Genomic DNA, 18929 nt, shown 5'->3' with positions numbered 1-18929 from the left:
TCACACACACACACACACACACACACACACACACACACACTCAAACATTTTTGCTCTCTTTCCCAAAATCCCATAAACAGCTTTAGTTCTTATCAGGATGGAATCAGACCGAAAGGGCTGAAGAGAAAAGTTTTCTATAGAGGCATTTGTCAAGTTGTAGACAGCACTCTGGTAGAGCGAGAGCAGAGAATCATGGGATGAGGTGTGTGTGTGTGTGGGGTGGAAGCTAAGCCAATGTACTTTCAGATGGCTTAGAAACTGTTCTTTCTCTCAAACTGCAAAACTATTAGATACTTTGATACTGTGCCTTAACCCATCCCTACATCCTCCACCCAGCTACACTACTTAAAAAGCAGAAGCATTGATGCATGTCTTTAGATTTATACTGTGTATATATATATATATATATATATATATATATATATATATATATATATATATATATATATATATATATCACAGTACAGCAGCAAATGGGGCCCCTAATGAAACATTTACTATACTACTGTTAATACAAATTATTATTCATGATCCTTTTTTTTTTATCATACTATAATTATATATCCTTATATGTCCTATATCCTTATATCCAATAGCCTATTTTCTGAAAAAAACAGTTTCAGAATGTCTGATTTCACCTTAATCTAAATCTAACAACACAAGCATATATGTAACAAAGAGACAAATCAGATATAATAACTGGTACAGATAATCAGATTATTGCAAAGTGCAAAAAATCTAAATAATGACCAACTAAAAGAATTCTATTTTAAATATTAAAACTGAATACACATTAAAGAACTCAAAGACATATACCAAATAAATCAAACAAGCAGACACATTAGACCCCTAAATCATAAATAATCATAAATCAATCAATAAGCTTGTACGTAATTTGTATTGTTTTAAATCAGCAGTAAATGTCATCTTTAATTCACTGCAATAACTGACTGTTTGATTTCTAATTGTTAAACATCATCTAATTGAAGATACTGGATAAAATGCTAAGAAGAACTACGTTGGAGGCTGGAGTCAGTCGACTCTGACGCCCATAGCTGTTAATTATGATGAGTGCCTGTTTTCCTATTTGACTTGATATGACTTGTTGATTCATTTCTGTTCTTATCTACCTATAAAAACAAGAATCTACCAATGAAAGCAAGAAAGTTCTGTATGCGTGTGTGTTTGTGGAGCAAATATCTCCCCGGCGCGGTGTCTTTTCGACCTGAAACTTTGTCAACGGCTTCCAAATACCGTGTGGATAGTGTGTGGATCCGTTATTTTGGAGTAATTTGGTCATTTCAAAACATTTATTTTCATGTTTGTTTGACCGTTCACTGTTTAGACCAGACGAACGGGACCCGGAAGTTATGATGGGGCCCGGAAGTTATTGGCGGGCAATGGCCGCGGCTGTGTTGAAAGCGAACAACAAAAAAAGCTAATTTCTCCGTGGATACGGCATTATAAACGCTGATATTTTCACCACGTGCTATATAACCAAATGCGCACCTTGAATTTACATGCTGAACACACACAGAGCCGTTTAGAGAGAGAGTTGCGACAACGGAAGAGTTCCCAGAAGTTCCCGCGGATCCGTTTTTTTTTTTTTTTCTCTACACACGCATTTCAACAAATGCAATCTCCAGTTTGAACACGAGAGTATCATCCTATACACCCCAGGTTCCCAAAGTGGGGTACGGATACCCCCAGGGGTACGCAAATTGTCATAGGGGTTACATGATAAACAAATGAAAATTGGAAAATAGGACATAAATCAACCAGCAGTCAGGAGCCTCCATGCATTGCCACAAATTACACATTATACCCATGGTTACAGATTATTATTCTTTTTTTAATAATATTATATATCGTTCCTCAACAGAATAGGTAAAATTCAGAAACAAATTTCACTGTAGGGCTACATTGTATGTGACATTACATCTGTGGTTCCCAACTTTTTTGGGTCATGACCCCTTTTTAATATGACAAATTTTTGGCGTCCTCAGGGATTTTTTTTTCTTTTTAAAATTTGATAATATTTGTTGTTGCCAGGATTAGTGCACAAAGTGACAAGATTCGCCAGCTCAGATATTTTTATACCGCGTAGCACCACATTTTGGGCCCTGGGTAGAAACCATCTTGTTGGGCCCCTCCTTTAGTCTTAGTCACGTGACCTAACCTGGCCAATGGGGGGCACTGCGTATGGATCGAATGTTAGTGTATTGATAAGGCAACCGTACGGAGCCACTGCTTTGTTTTAATTGCAAAACTGTGAGTAACAACCAGTTTATTTTCACATAGGGCCCTTTTAATTCCAATATAAATAATCTAAAAATGTTTAAAATGCATTTCTGTACATATACAGTATGTATATAAAACAGACTTCTGAGGGTACCCTCCTGCCTTGGGCCCTGGGAACTCAGTACCCTTTACCCCCCCAGTCCGACGCCCCTGTCTGAAGAGGTATTGAACTGTGAGAAGTTTGGGAAACGCTGCTCTACGCTAACACTACCTTCTCATTTTCTTGTTTACCGTCTCATTCTTTCAAAACCTCAAAGAGAAGGTACCAATCATGTTTAAGCTTCTTGTGAGCACGGCTTGTGAAATCAATGTCCGTCCAGCCTAGAAGTCACTTTCATACAGTTTTAAATTTGCCAGAGAGTCGTGCACTCCCTTCCATACAGATGTGCGTCCCTGGAGGATTACTGTGCAAAGCACGGCTACTGAAAGCAATCCAGTGTGTTTGTATACGCTGCCAGTGGGACTACACTGAATTCATTCATCCATCTCCATCCTCCCACACACACTTCTTTCCCCACCTGCTCACCCCTTTGCTCTCACTTCTTTCCACCATTCTCCTTATTCTGCCCTGATGACAGCACCTGCAAATGAATAATGATGAACCGTGTTGGCCATTGGCTGCGATTTGGGAGTATTTTAAATGAGAGACACCATGGGGAATTGTCCCTTACTCCATCTCTGTTCCATGTAGTAGCTTTTACTCCACTGACTGCAGCTGACTGGGTAAAAAGACACCAGAGGGAGCTGAGATAAAAGACACTTTAGAGGAAAAAGAGCAGCAGTGAGCCTGTATTCCCTGCTCCTAATAGCACTGTTTTTGAAGAAAACTCAGCTCCAAGCATGAGAAGGAGGAAGAAAACACGAGGTGGATTGCTTTAAATGTTTTTTTTTAAATTAACTGAAATTGGCCTAGTTTAAAAAAAAAAATCCCCAATGTGTTGAGGGTTGAAGGACAAACAGCAGACATGCTGTGGTTTATGGGATGTCAGCACTGTTAAACTTAGTCACTACAAAATGCCTTCCAAACAAAAATGTATATGAAATCAGAGGGAAAGGGACAAGCTGGAGAAAAGATCTTTCATGGAATTTTAGCGTCCTCTAGTGGCGAAGGCTGCAAACAGCTCCATAAATATAAAGGACAAGTTTCCATTTACAGTATGTCCAGGATTTGGATATTGGATTTGAAAAGTGAGCAATCAGCAGCAATTATAGATTTGCTTGAAAAAGTGTAATAAATGTACAAAAAATTGTATAATTATTGTATTATTATTATTATTATTATTATTTATTTATTTATCTTGCAAGAATAAAACTTATCACATATCTGTCGCAAAAAGATAGCACTTCCTTTAGTGTGTTAACATTTGAAAACATATGTAGACACTGTGAATTCTCAAAAAAAAGTATTGAAAATGAATAATAATAGATAATATGTGTGTTATGTTTTTTTTTTGCAAGAATTGCAAAAGATTGCGCTACATGCAGTGTGTTAACCTTTGACAACATATACAGACACTGTTTTTTTGTTATGAATTTAAAAAAATAATAATAATATATAATATGTGTATTATTTATTTATTTTGCAAGAATTGCAAAAGATTGCACTACATTTCATTTTAACCTTTGACAACATATGCAAGTTTTTTCCCAAAGGAATTTACTATTTGTAATGATCTAATGCTGAGAGAGAGAGAGAGAGAGAGAGAGAGAGAGAGAGAGAGAGAGAGAGAGAAATGTAAAGTATCTTTAATGTAACTGTTAACAAGACTTGGAGTTATTTGTTTATTTTATTGTTAAAGGTGGTGCTCTGTTTGGGATGCAAACCATTTCTGTAATTGTATTTCAACTTTTAAAACACTGAAAGTTTCACTCATTAACAGGGACATGTGGCAAAAACAAGAGAATACACACAGACAATCATCTTTGGATATTGCAAGAGGATTTCAGTGAGTAGTTCAACCCCCCCCCCTTTTTTTTAAGTGATTTTCCTCAAGAATGTCATTTTTCTTTATAGTTAGTTAACAAAATATAGCCCGTATCACAGTATTATCTGTTAAGTTATTATTGCAGTATGTACTGTTTGGTATTATCATTGACGTAAGCATGAAGCATGGGATCCAAATCACAGTTATACTGTAAATAAGTTAATGGAATGGTGGTAAGAAGAAATATGAACATTGTTACAGCATGAATGTAACAATTTCAATGCACAGCTGTTGGAATTTCATTCAACAGCAAAATAAATATAAATGCTAACACAGAGATCTTTCAAATCTTCAGAGGTGAAAGTAATGGATTACAAGTACTCAACTTACTATAACTGAGTTGCTTTTACAGTGACTTGTACTTTTTTAGTATATTTCTAAATCAGTAATTTTTTTCTTGTATTTAAGGATGTTTTAAAAGAAGTAAAGTAATTCATTATTTATTATTATTTTTTACCGTTTCATGGCACATTGAACATTAGTCGTGCCATTTCATTTAAACATGGAACCACTTTCTTTGGTTCAGGTTGGAGTTTCTACCTATTATTTTATTACATTTGGCATGGCACTGTGTTTTAGAGTTCCTAAATTTAGCTGTACTTAGAGCATACATTTTTTTTTATTTATTTATTATTTTTTTTATTGAATATATTAGTGTTATTTTATTTTATTTTATTTTTTAAATGTGCAAGATCTCATCTCTTCCTTTTTAGGTTGATACATGAGATGTTTACTGTATGCAAGGGGAAATGTGACTAGATTTATTACCAACAATACACGTGGTGGGGTGAAAGTAACAAGTAATTTTTTCTTTGAGTACGATTTAATTGAGCTACTTTTTACTTGTACTCGAGTATTTTATATATGACTTACTTGTACTTGTACATGAGTATCATTTCAATAAAGTAACAGGTCTTTGTTGCGGTTTTTTGCAGCCTCCACTGTGTGTGTGTGTGTGTGTGCTACACAAAGTGTCCACTGAGTGTCGCTGTTTCTTCACACATGCGCAGTGTGAGTGGTACTGAGGGTAAAGTGAGGACACCCTCTACTCTCATGAGTAAACTTCCTTAGGGAAGTAAAGCATGGTTCAGTAGGTCAAAGCAGCTTTGAGTCTGTTCACTTATTTCTTCTTCTTCTTCTTCTTCTTCTTCTTCTTCTTCTTCTTCTTCTTCTTCTTCTTCTTCTTCTTCTTCTTCTTCTTCTTCTTCTTCTTCTTCTTCTTCTTCTTCTTCTTCTTCTTCTTCTTCTTCTTCTTCTTCTTCTTCTTCTTCTTCTTCTTCGAGTTTGTTTCAATGTTTTTGACTCTTATATTCAGTTGAGATATTGTAAAAAATGAATTTCGTCCCTTAGTGAAAAATACAGTGTTACCTTAACCATTTTCATCTTATCTCTTTAAGATGTTTATTGTAATTATTACAGCTGCTACTTTTGCTACAGAATAGCCTCTAAGTGATCAACATGAGAAGGAAAATATGTACTTTTGAGTAAAATGACAGTCAGTAACACAGTAATACTGTTACTGATGAAACAGTTTGAACAGTTTTTTTTTTTTGTTTTTTTTACTTACAAACCTTGTAAAAATGATTTCTTTGGACAGTGATGGCACTACAGGTAAATAGTCTGAATGCATACAAATCCAAGTACACTAGGAAGTATTTGTAAGGGATGAATTGCTTATGGCAGTAATTACTGTAAGACTAGTTTGTCTCAGAAGTGAGTGAGTTATCATAAAACATTTTACACGGTTAAGTAACTGACGTAAAATGCTACAGCAATAAAATCATGCAAAAAAAAATAAAAAAAATCACATAAAATCTATTTAAGTTGTTAGTAATTGAGTGGACCTCTCCTTTACATGTAGACATTATATAAGCAGTTAATTACTTTACAATGAAACAACTGAACTTTTTTCAAATCCCCACAACATTCTTACCAGATTTTTAATTTCTTTACGATTTAAAAAACCTGCAATCACAAGTTTATTGAAGGTTTTATTGGGTATCAACAAATAAAAAACCCTCAAATTGGGTTAAACTGTACATTTAGCTAGAAAAAAACATTAATAACCTATATATATATACACACACACACACACACAGTATATATATTAAAATGATCATTTGTGATTGCTGTCATAATCTGTTCTTCTCATTTGAAATGCTCTCCTTTTATGGGGTGTATGCTGTTGGCAGTGCTCTATTCCCCACTGTTTAAAAACCACAGCAGGGGAATAATGTGTAAAATGCAATAACTTGATCAAATTATTTACTTCATCTCTCAAAAATAGATTTCTGACAATGAGCCTGTATATGGAGTTAATCAGATTATATTAGCCTGCATCTAAAATGTCAGAAAAACAAATTTACTAGAATTTTCTGCTAAAAACAACATTAATAATGTTTCATATTTACTTTTTTTTGTTCAATTGTAGAATATTATTGTGTTGAAGTTTTAAATGTATCTAACCCTACTGGTTTTTCTCCTACCTACTGTTGCTAATTGTTCCCTGTTTAAATAATAACTCTTGATCAGGACTTTTCAAGCATCGGATTAGTATCAACCAGTTCTCAAGCAAGCAATATCGGACACACCCATCTATATACAATTCCTTCTGCTTGTACTTGTATTGTTGTATTTTAATGTACTGTGTAGGGCTGGGCGATTTTGCCTAAAAAAAGAAATCTCCGATTTTTTAAAGAAAAATTTGAGTTTCGATTCGATTTTGTGGGTCACCATAGCGTGATGTGAGCCAGCCCCCTCTTTGTTTACATTTGTTTACCCTTTGAGTAGGCTATATGTGAGCCACATATTCGCACCATGCTGAGATGCTAGGGGAAGAGTTTATTATTTTTTTAATTGTAATGTTGTTATAAAGTATGTAGTTATCTGATTTCTTAATCAGAACGTTTAAGCTACTGTGAAGTTGCTGTTGCACTTTTGCTTAAACCTGGGTTAAAGCTTGAAATTGTTGAATGACAGAACTCCATTTACTTTTCATTTTGGGATTTTTCTATGCATTTTAACTCTTGAGGACATTGAAGGGCATTGAAAAATTAAAAATCAAAAATGAAATCGAAACTCAAACTTTTTATTTAAAAATTCAGAGTTCTTTTTTTTAAGGCAAAATTGTCCAGCCCTCGCATTATGTGGAAACATATAAATGTACTTTCTTTAAAGAGTGCCTCCCAAGAAATCCTTTTTTCTTACATAAAGCCTGAACATTTGTTGGTATCTTCACACCACTGAGTGTTTAATACACTGTTGTCAGGTTAGCCTGGGTGCAGAAAAGTTACACATTAACACTGTTCCTGTCCGTTTGCACTAATGCTCTCGACACAAATGCGTAAAAAATCCCACTACATTTGATGATTTCAAATCTTGAATATGTCCATATTTTGTAAACTATTAAATTACATTTTGTCATGTCTTAAATTATGTACATTAATTTACCACTTCATTTTTCACCCCCGTTTTTATTTAATTACTTGTTAAACAACTAAAACTGGGGGGGGGGGGGGGGGGGGGGGGGGTTTGGGGGGGGGGGGAAGGTAAAATCTGAAAAACAAAATTAAAAAAACAAAACAAATTCAATTTCAAGAAGTAAAATAACCCTGACACACACTCACTCACTCTATTGTATATACTAGTTTCTCAAATTGGGATACGTGTACCCCTAAGGGTATGTGATGGCACTACAGGGGGTACTTAAGAGAAAGAGAGAAGGAAAATTAACAAATGAAAGCATTAAAAATATGTGGTTTTATAATGTTTATTTCTTTAGTTCAAAATGATAATACCACTAAATATTGCCAGCAATTCACAAAATGACAATAAAAACACCAAATAAGAGAAAAATATACTGAATAATAAAAAGAACAGACAACCAAAAACACACACTAAGAGATTAAAATACTTACTATTCCCAGCAGCACACAAAACAACAACAAAGACACATTGCTACAAATTACACAAACATAACAGAGAAACATTTAAAATGACGTAAGAAACAGACTGAGACAGAATAATTTAAATAATACCAACCACACACAAAAACGAAATACACAAAATGAAACCAGAAACACACACATTGACACAGAAAACACACAAAATGATGATAGAAATGGTATTGATCAGAACACCGACTGAATAAACGAGGATCATTCTCCTGGTCCCACATCAGGAGGGAAATGACCATAAATGATCAAAACTATAGAAATAAATCTATTCATGAGGAACTAAATACTGTTTCTGACCACTTATTTACAAAATGAGATTCTTTAAAATGCGTTTTATTACTCATTCATTCCATTATGATATATAGTGGTTCTTTCATAGTATTCTGAATGAGAGAAAGGGGGTACTTGAGCCAAAAAAGTTTGAGAACTACTGGTATATATTACTACTATATACTATATTTTTTCTTACTTCTTTATGGGTTCAATGACAATAAATGTCGTTAGTTTGAAAGCAGTTCTGTAAGTGCAATTGTCCTTACTTATTTGTTCAAAGCTACACAAAATCTGTTTTTGGTGTATATCTATCTTGGAGTTGTAGCCCCCCTGGAGAAAAATGCACCACCGCCCAAAGTTAATAGAACGCCCTGCCTGCAGATCTGAGATGGGGCTTCTTCATGAAACACTTTTAAAAGCACATTGAAAACAACTTTTTGCATTTTCACATTTTATGCATAGATCTTGATGCCTGCTTTCAGTGTGTGTTTGTTTGTTTGTTTGTTTGTTTGTTTGTTTGTTTGTTTGTTTGTTTGTTTGTTTGTTTGTGTGGATGTTGTGTGATCTATTTTATGTGGATTTTTTTTTTTTTTTTTTTTAATCTCCATGTTGAGCTTTAATTCTGAATTTGCATATTGTATTTTTAATTTGCAAATGATCATTTGGATTCATTGTTTTTGACTGTGAAGCACATTGTGTTGCCTCGTGCGTGAAATGTGCTATATAAATAAAGTTTGATTTGATAATAATAAGCACATAATGGTCGGCTTCTTCTTTGCTGCTGCTGCTGTTATTACAGTGTACTGCAATGTGGGATGTTTGAACTTTTGACCTCGTGAAGTGAATGGTATGTTAAAAAGCTCAAATCCCTCTTGTGTGATTTCCTGTTGTTATGTGGAAGAACAGGGACTTGGGTCAAAGTCCAACTCTTCAGAAAACAAGTGGGGAAAAAACCCAACACTTTAATTTATTATGTTAATAAAATTCTAAAATGTGCCCAAATTAATTGAGGTACTATAATAAAAAAAAATAAGAAATTAAGAAGATGAAATAGGAATCAGTGCAAGGAGAAAATCAAAGAAAAAACTTTAAATAAATCATGTAATTAGGTTATAACCGTAAAGGGGCGGAAACTACTCCAGCTTGAATCATTTCTGGCCAATAGGAAGCCGGAACCGGAAACGATTAGGCCCCTGCTGCGTTCATACCAGCTCAGAATTTTTAAACTAACTAACTAAATATATAAATAAAAAAAATCAAACGAAGCATAATAAATGTTTGAGAAAGGAAACAAAGCCATTTCTTGTTCATTATCAATGAGCATTCAAAGCAAAGCTTGTCAACGCCAGTTAATATGTATATATCTGTATCCTTTATTCTTTTTACATTATTTTTCTATTTATATTTCTATTCATGTATTGCTTCTATTATTGTATTGTTTATTTTATTTTATCTTCATTGTTGTTTTATTTTTTCTACTGTAATGTGTGCACTTGTATTTACTCCTTATTTAATTACCAGTCTTTTACTTAATTATGTACGGTTTTTTTTTTCTTTCTGTTTCTTTCTTTCTTTCTTTCTTTCTTTCTTTCTTTCTTTCTTTCTTTCTTTCTTTCTTTGTTTAGTGTTTGTTCTTTTTATTTATAATGTTTCTCGAGCCTCTGTAACACAAGTAATCCCCCCTTTGATAAAAAAAAAAAGTATTTCTGATATCTGATTATTTTCCTCTAATAAAGTAACACCATGAAAACGTAGTAGATGTGTATATCAAACTGGTGGTAGCCCTTCAGATTGTTCAGTATGTTTGAAGTAGCTCACAGTTTCAGAAAGGTTAGTAATCCCTTGTTTAGGCTAAGAGAATTATTTCCACACGTAAAAGGATTGGCAACGAATAATATTTTTGTATTCGCGTGTTTACGAGTTTTATTGCTGTCCGTGAAGGCAGCACGGTGGGAGGGTTTTGACTATGGTTTTGACTGCCTAAGAAAGCTCTTCAGTCTGATTACAGCCGGTTAAGAGGAAGGACCGCTGCCCCAGGGAAACACGGAGGAATTCGGCATTTACCCACTCCGCACAGAGAGGTATGGACATTAATGTTGTCCCAAATGAGTAAATACTTCGCTAATTGGGTATTTTTGTCAGCTAACAGTGAGACTTAGAGGTTTAAAGCCGAGGCAGGTCCTCTCCGGGTGGACTCCTCAGTCAGTTCAGACACCAACGCCTGCTCGGCGGCTAGAAACCTGTTACTTGTTTGGAAGTTTGTTTCTAGGGTTGGGTCAAAAATGATTAAATAAAAACGTATCAGTAAAACTGTCGATACACAAACCTATACCAGTCCTTTCTTTTGTTAAATCATTTGCGAGGCGCTGAAAACACGAATATTCCTAACAAACAAAACCAGCACCGTATAACATTAAGTAATCTAATCTAACTATTGGGGATGTAGCTAAGGTGAGACAAACTCTAAACGGTTTATTCATTCTCTTTCTCTTTGGAAACCTGTCCGACCAGTACGACACTGGCTTCCCAGTAGAAGTGTTTCTTTATTCCTCTTCAAACACAGCCATATTTCTTTCCCCTAACGAGTTTTGTGCTTCACTTGCTTTAGTCTGGTTTGGTTTAGTTTAAGTGTGAAAAGCTAAAGTTTCGCCTCCTCTGTTGCTCTGCTAAATTGTTCTAACATTTCTCCGTCCCGAGGAAATTCCTTTCTCCTAGTCACCACACCCTTGTTGTGCTGCTGAGCTCCTTCGGCACAGACCCTCATATCTCCCAGTTCAGTACTGGGAGTGCACTGCTGGTGTTCCAGTCAAGACGTGGAAAACTGTGTCAAAGCGGAAGGTTTTTTTTTTCTTTTCAAGATTTTAATGCCGAGGGAAATCCATAGAATATCTCACTGCATCCAGGTATCAGTGTGTGCTTGTGACAGCATGATGTCATTAAAGCGTACTGCTGAGCCAGCAGGTAGTGATATTATGGTAGCTATAGGTGTGACCCAGTGGTGTGTAAATGGTTAAAAGTAACTCCTAATAAGGAAGAGGGCCTCCCTTTGGCTTTGTGTGATGTAATCCACTGCTACTCATTATGAAGTGGACTGGATTAACATTGTGAAAGTTGTGGATTTAGTTGTTATTTGCTCTCCGAAGCACTGGTAGAAAGAGCCATTTCTTGTAAATCAAAAGTACTGTATTGCTGCAACTGCCGAGATAGGAAACATTGTGTGTTTGTTTTCTGTTAGAGCTGGGTATCATGGCCAGTTTCCTGAATCGATTTGATTGCGATTATTACGGTTTTTAATCGATTAATCACGATTCAGGATTGATCTTTCACATTTTACTTGGATATTTATAAGATGTAGGACCTGGGCGAATTTGCATTAAAAAAATCTCAGATTTTTTTAAAGAAAAATTTGAGTTTCGATTCGATTTTTATTTATTTTTTTTAATGCACTTAAAAATTACTGCAGATATATTGTCAAAAATGCAACTTTATTGCTGTGATTGTCCTCAAGAGTTAAAACACAGAACAATCCCAAAATAAAAATTAAATGACAATTTCAAGCTTTAATCCAGGTTTAAGAAAAAGTGCAACAGCACACAGTAGGTAAAATTTTCTGATTAAGAAGTTAGATAACTACATATTCTGTAACATTACAATTAAAACAATAACAAACTCTTCCCTTAGCATCTCAGCATAGTGCGAATAAAAAATTGAACATGTCTGTGACACGCACATAGCCTACTCAAAGGGTGAACAAATGTAGATAAGGAGGGGGCTGGCTCAAATAGGAACGCGAAAAAGTCAGAAAAAAACTGTGGTGGAAAATTAATAAAAGAACTAGAATTTGCTAAATAAAAATCGTTTTTTATCTACAAATTCGGTTAATCGATTAACCGAATTTGCTAAACCTAAAACAACGCAAATCATCACTGACTCCTAAATACAGAGCCTCCAGTTCCCTTTTAACTTTGCTGTTTCCTGTTTTTTGTGTAGAAAACGTGATCAGCTTTAATCTTCTTCCGCTGCTCAGCGTTCGAACTGTTGTGCCTGGCTAACTAAGAATAGCTCAGTCCATGTTGTCTTTTAGTTCTTTTTATTCCAGCCTCGTAGGTATACATTCATAGTCAGTAAGCTACCTCAAGTATTTATTTTTTGTGCTTCTGGTGACTTGGCTGCATATTTTCTTTGCCGTTCAAAAAGGGCTGGTAGGGTAGGCTGAGTCTCAGACTGCTATGGTTTTTGTCTAGTGGCTGCTGGTCGACTTTTCTCAGCTTCATTCTGGGACTTAAAGAAACATAACACTTTCAGACAAAAATAATTGTATTGTCCTTTAATGAAACAGTCTGTTTATGTTACAGACGGGCAGGACTGTTACTGTTTGCCGCCTAGCTCCCACATTAACGTTGGTCGTTTTATTATTAGCCATAGCCGCTAGCTTAATATGGAACGGCTAACGTGGCTATCGGCTATTTGTTAAATGTCTAACGTTAACTTGTGCCACCTGCTGGGTTAATGACAACTGTATTATACTTCAATGTTGCTGAAACGGGGGCGTTGGTGACCTTTTGAAATTTCTCATTGAGACCAGGGTGTTGGTCTTTCAGATGCTTTACAGTGCAACTGGACTTATTAGCCACCACTGTGAAGCATTGCTTCAATTTGCTTACATACAGACTAGGGGTGGGAACCTCTGGGTACCTCACGATACGATACACAGCTCACGATAACGATTATCTCACTATATGACCATACTGCGATTATTGATATATTGGTCAGAAATCAATCTACGATAATCTATGACATAACAAGAAGAAAAAAATAGGTGAAAAAATAAAAATTTTATTTTATATCTCTGAGAGACAATAAGTGTCCTATGAACAGTGACACTATTTTAGTGCAACATTTCTGTAACTAAGTGTCAACATACCAATGTAAACGAATAAGTATCTCCAATAGTGCTTTCTGTAAACAAAACTTAGGGTTTTTCTTACCAGTGACACCAGTATAGTGCAATATTCCAGTAAACAATATATTGGTTCCTTCAACAAACAGTGACAAAATTTCTGTGAAGACGTACCTGCACATTTTAGTGAAAAAGCAGAAAAGGTTTTGGAAAAAAATTGATAGCGGGAGCATATCGATAATTGATTGTGCAGAAAACTATCGCGATATACCGTTTTTTCAGAAATATAAATTTTTTTTTTTGTTGAAAATATTAGTTTTTAACTCCTGTGAGGAAACAAAATAGGTACTAATAACAAAAAAAACAATTAAACAAAAATGTTTGTCAAAAATAAAGTAATTTTTGTCATTCAAAAATGTTTGAGATCAGCATTAATGTCAGTCACTCAATTTCCCCTCAGGGATCAATGGTTTGCTGAATCGTATCCGATACTCACTTTTTGGTATTGATGCTTTATTCTGTATCGAGTTTTTTGACAACACTACTGTTAAGTTAATTCATATACAGCATTTCTGCAAAATACAAAAAACCAAATATATGTAAAATGTTGTTATGCTTTGCTGTTTTTAAAACATTTTAATTTTTAAAATTATATAAAACAAATGACCTGTTATATCAGCCACTGCTTGTTGCAGAAAAACTTAATATTGACAATAAAACATTAAAACATTTTGCAAATATGTTATCTCTAGTCATTGTCGATCTTTACTCCAACTACGGTACGCCAGTTAAGTCAACTATTCATCAGCATGGATGGCTATTCTGAAACACATACCTTGTTTAAAAGTATGAAATAGCCACAAAGTGAGGAAAAATAGAAACTCTGAATGGTCGTGGGAGGGATGCATCGAAAATCGTTAATGTTGTGATAACCGACTTGTAGCATCCAGAATTGTCACCAAAATTGTGGTTCAGATTATTATGAATGCATTTAAATCTAAAAAGACTCTGGTACAAAGACAGGTTTAGCTGATATTTTATCAGTTGAACTGGTGGTCATTTTACCATGTGATACGTCACAGCAGAAGCACCTTAAAGTACACGGCTGAACAAGGGTTTTTTCAAAAAGGGTTTGTGATTTATTGCTTGATGGTAACTAAAGGTTTCACAAATAATGTTTTGGGACCATATCACGCATTTCCATGGTGTTTTTCCTGTTAAACGTTTGGCTGAGGGACTAGCAGTGTGGCTAGCATTGCTATATTTTCCCCATACAGGAATATTTTGTTGTTGTTGGCTAAATTAAATGCACACAAGGGTTGAAATGTGTTCCTCTCTCATGACTGCATGTCTACATTACCCTTAAAGGGGACATAATATTATGTCCTCTGAAAAGTGAGCAATTATAAAAACGAGCTTTGTTGGCCTACTTATGCATATTCATGAGTGGGCGTGACTTCATGTCTCGCTCTTTTACGAGGGAGATCAGTGATCACCAAAGCCATTTTATTTTTGCTATTCACACACTGTTGTTATTGTTTTAAGCCAAAAAACTGCACATTACAGTAAAACACCTGGTTATTTAAACGACTATTGTTATTGTAAGTCCGTCTCAGCGCTTCAAGGTCCGTGTTTATCTCTCACCATAGTGTTCAGCTGCTAAGTCACTTTCTTCTCCTCCTCTGCTCTTCTAACTACAGGAATAGTGCATTTAAGATGAAAATCATTTGTTTTGTCCTACCACTGCGTTGCTTTGTCACAAGCACGTCAGATCGGTGGTATAATGGGTACTAAAAATGTGTCTGCTCCCTGGTGCGTCATGCACCAAACCACAAGGGCGGAGTTCAGTGGCAAGTTCTGTATTTAATTTTATGGTTAGCCATCACTCCTTCACTAGCGAGAAAAACAAAGGTGGACGTTTTGATCAGGTTGGGGGTGGAGCCCACGGGTGCAGATACCAGCAGAGGGGAGGGTATTTTCTTTCCAGATTGCACTTGTGATGTCACAAATATAGAACATTTGAAACGGAGCACTTTTCTCTGTGTTGTAAGATTTACACAGGCCACAAACAAACGACTGGATGGATTTATTTCACATTTTGTGTGTCAGTGGACACTCAAGTTACCTCATGTGAAAAAAACAGCAAAAGTAGATTTTTCATAATATTTCGCCTTTCAAAAATGATGCCTGTTCCAAATTGTGTTTGTAGGTTTTGAAGCTTTAATGCCAGACTACACACTGTTACCTGGACCCGACGGGTCATTTCTGTCATTTTGTCCAGACTCAGGTGCTGTTTGGTAAATGAGCGGTCAGGTGATGTGTTCTGATTAGTGTGAGAAAGATGTGCAAATAGATGCCGAGGAGGTGAATGGAAGGCTGGCCTTTGTCAAATTAATAAATGATGTTAAAAAAACTTAAAGTGCATTCATGTGACGGAATGCGTATCGCTTTAAGCACAGTGTAACCTTCTTGCTTGCACTTTGGCGAAGGTGCTCTTTAAGTGCTTTACAAACAGCTCGGTCACCATAATCAAAGTAAAAAGCACTAGGATATGAATGTTTAACACACAAAACAAGTTTATCTCCACCCCATGTGCCCTTGTTCCTGGTAACACGCCAACAACAAAGCAAACTGAGACCTAGTATGATCACAGGAATGATGCTATTATTCCACTATGAACTACAGCAACCCAAGCTGATCTTTAATGGATTACAGCCTTTTGCAAATGTTTGAATTCTTACATTTTAAGTCAGCATTTTAGTTTAGAAAAGGTATAATATCACATTTGCCTTTGAATCTACATAACCACTTACCATGTTTGCAGCTGTGACATCATTTTGAGGCTACTTTTCTTTCTAGCATCTATTTGTGTTGTGCCTGTGAATCAGAAAGGAGGAATGCAGCACTAAAGATGAGCAACATTAGCTTCTTGATGGTGACATCACATTGCAACACAAAAGGAGGGAGGGTGAGGGAAGCAATAAGATGAGGACTGAGTGAGAGCCATTCCTGGAGGAGAATAGGTAAAGGGAGAGAGAGAGAGGCAGAGGGGAAGGGTTCAGCAGCAACTTGTGCCACTGCTACACCCCACACCCAGCTAAGACAGTGTGTGTTTCATGTGCACATCATGGTGTCATCATGTAGGAGCAGCCTTGTGTATGTAAAACCTCAGAGCAGAAATGCAATCATCCCTGAAAAAACAAACCCATGACTTTTATAGTTTTTTATTTATTTAATACTGATTGAATATTAATTAGACCTTATTACACTTCCATGCTTCTAAGCTTCTCCACGTCTGTCGCTGTTGCAACAGCATGGTTGAGCACTACCCCCTTTTTTCTCCTGTCAGACAATGTCAATGCGACTGTTGCCAGAAATTTTTGGAGCTGCTAAGTGGATATTTCTCTTTTGGTCCCTCCTCCAAGCTGAACTGTATGTATCTCGATAAATTAAACTTGGAAACTCTCAATGGCTCTGTCCTATTTTAGGCTCCAGCTACTGTATTTTCTCCTGCTTAGTCGTTTCCATGGCCTGGTTCTACTTTCTTTGGTTCTCAGTTTGATTTAAGCATGAACTTTTCAGATCATTTTCAGCCACAGGCAAAACCATCCAATTTGTTAAAGATGCTTAGCAGCATTTTCTAGCCATGCTGTCATCGTAATTTGCCACATTTGGTGATGCACTCGATTTTTGTATTCATTCTGTGCTCCCCACTCAGCATGCATACTTAAATACTCATAGGTCTGCATCAGAATTAAGGATTCATTTATGTCACTAAACTGAAGGGCTTTTATGTACAGCCAGTGTGGTTCTGAAGTTCCACCGTTTCTATCAGGGTTCTCATCAGCGCTGTTGAGCGTAGGGGCCCCCGTCGTGTATTTTTATCCCCTATGTTGCGGTGTAAAAAAAACGCACTGTAAGGGGTTTTCCTGTTCTTTCCTTTTTTTAATCGGTACCTTCATAATAATTGTTGCACACTTGGACACAAAAAGGACTTCCAGGCGTGCACAAGTTGTTTAAACTCTTTAATCTGCATAACCGAGAAACGCATTCATCAACCGCACCGTCTATTTAATACAGGCGATTTGCCCGGCTGGTCCCGTCTTCACCCGAGGAGCCACTTAGCTTGTGCCTGTGTGCATCCTCCTCTTTGTAACCCATAATCAACATCAAATATAGACAGTGTACTTAACACAACACAAATCTGTTTGCTCAGCAACTGAAGTTAGACTGGGGCTAATGTGTTAATGCTTGTGGAATAAGAGCAGCACAATAAAGAGTTAATTCTGTGTTCAGGCAGAATTGTGAAGTGTTTATATGCAACACTTACGGTAGCTGTATGAAATGAATCATTAATCAACAACCCTTGGATACATCTATTGTTTTCTCGTGTGTGTATGCCCAAAGTTTATTTATTCCCATGCTTTGATCGGAGGGCTTCAAATACAATCTGTCTTAATATTTTCAGCCTGGCAAACAGAAAGCTGGTGATGCAGGTGGGGGAGGGATGTCGAGAAGAATGTTGGCCCACATTGTACACAATCAGACAGGGCTATCTGTGTGAGTGTCCATTGACCCATCCCTAATCATCGCATAAGCAATTTTGTTCAGTTCTTTCCTGTTTACAGCTAAGCAAGTAAGGAAATTAGGAAGAGTTGCTTGTGTTTATCAGGGCTCTACACTAACTTTTCCAGAGGTGGTACTGGGCGGGGGGGGGGGGGGGGGGGGGGGGTGTACTGCATAGTCACGTATGCTGATGAATAGTTGACTTAACTGGCGTACCGTAGTTTTGTCTGAAGTAAAGATTGACAATGACTTGAGATATATTTGTTAAAATGTTTTCAGGTTTCAGTGTCAATATTAAGTTTTTCTGCAACAAGCAGTGGCTGAAATAACAGGTAATTTATTTAATGTAATTTTAAAAAATGTATGTATTTTGTTTTTTTTTATTTTGCAGAAATGCTGTACTTGAATTAACTTAACAGTAGCATAACCAACTTAGCATCTGCATTGCTTCACCCCATGGAATTCAATTCAGAGGGTCCAGCTCTTATAGTGGGGTCTCCTGACCCTCTTGTCCTGGTCAGGGGTCTGCAACCTTTACTCTACAAGGAACCATTTTGCCTCATCTCAACTGGATTAAAGCCGAAAAATACCTTCTCAATGATAGCTCCCGCTATCAGTGTATTAAATTCTATACAGTTGAAATTATATAGAATAATGTTTGATTTGATTTATATTGATCATGTAAATGGCACCTTAAAAACAGTTTAAAATAAAATAAATTGACATCAAGAAATAAAACGGTATCCTGCATCTTCAAGATTTTTTTTTTTAGTTAAAAGGCTACACAAAGTAACTTGAATTCGATAATGCATGATCACGAGGTCAACACATAATTTCTTGCCACACATAATCTGTTCCACACACAATTAAAATCTCTGATTTCTTCCAGAATAGTTTTTTTGTTGGTTTAGTTATCTTACCAGGGATTTAAAACTTAAGGTTAGCCAC

At 36.1% G+C, this 18929-nt stretch overlaps 1 protein-coding gene across 1 annotated transcript in view; it reads left to right on the top strand.

Moving 5' to 3' along the window:
* Window positions 1-10479: 10479 nt before the first annotated feature.
* The window catches only part of LOC114466687 (rho-related GTP-binding protein RhoA-D), a 29386-nt gene continuing 20936 nt past the window's right edge, over window positions 10480-18929 (top strand). The window contains exon 1 of the mRNA XM_028452325.1: window positions 10480-10596. The gene's annotated coding sequence lies outside the window, so the exon portion shown is untranslated. The remainder of the gene's footprint in view (window positions 10597-18929) is intronic.

This window comes from Gouania willdenowi, chromosome 7 (assembly GCF_900634775.1).
Source record: "Gouania willdenowi chromosome 7, fGouWil2.1, whole genome shotgun sequence".
Classification (NCBI taxonomy): domain Eukaryota; kingdom Metazoa; phylum Chordata; class Actinopteri; order Blenniiformes; family Gobiesocidae; genus Gouania; species Gouania willdenowi.
This window is presented reverse-complemented; position numbering and strand designations above follow the sequence as displayed.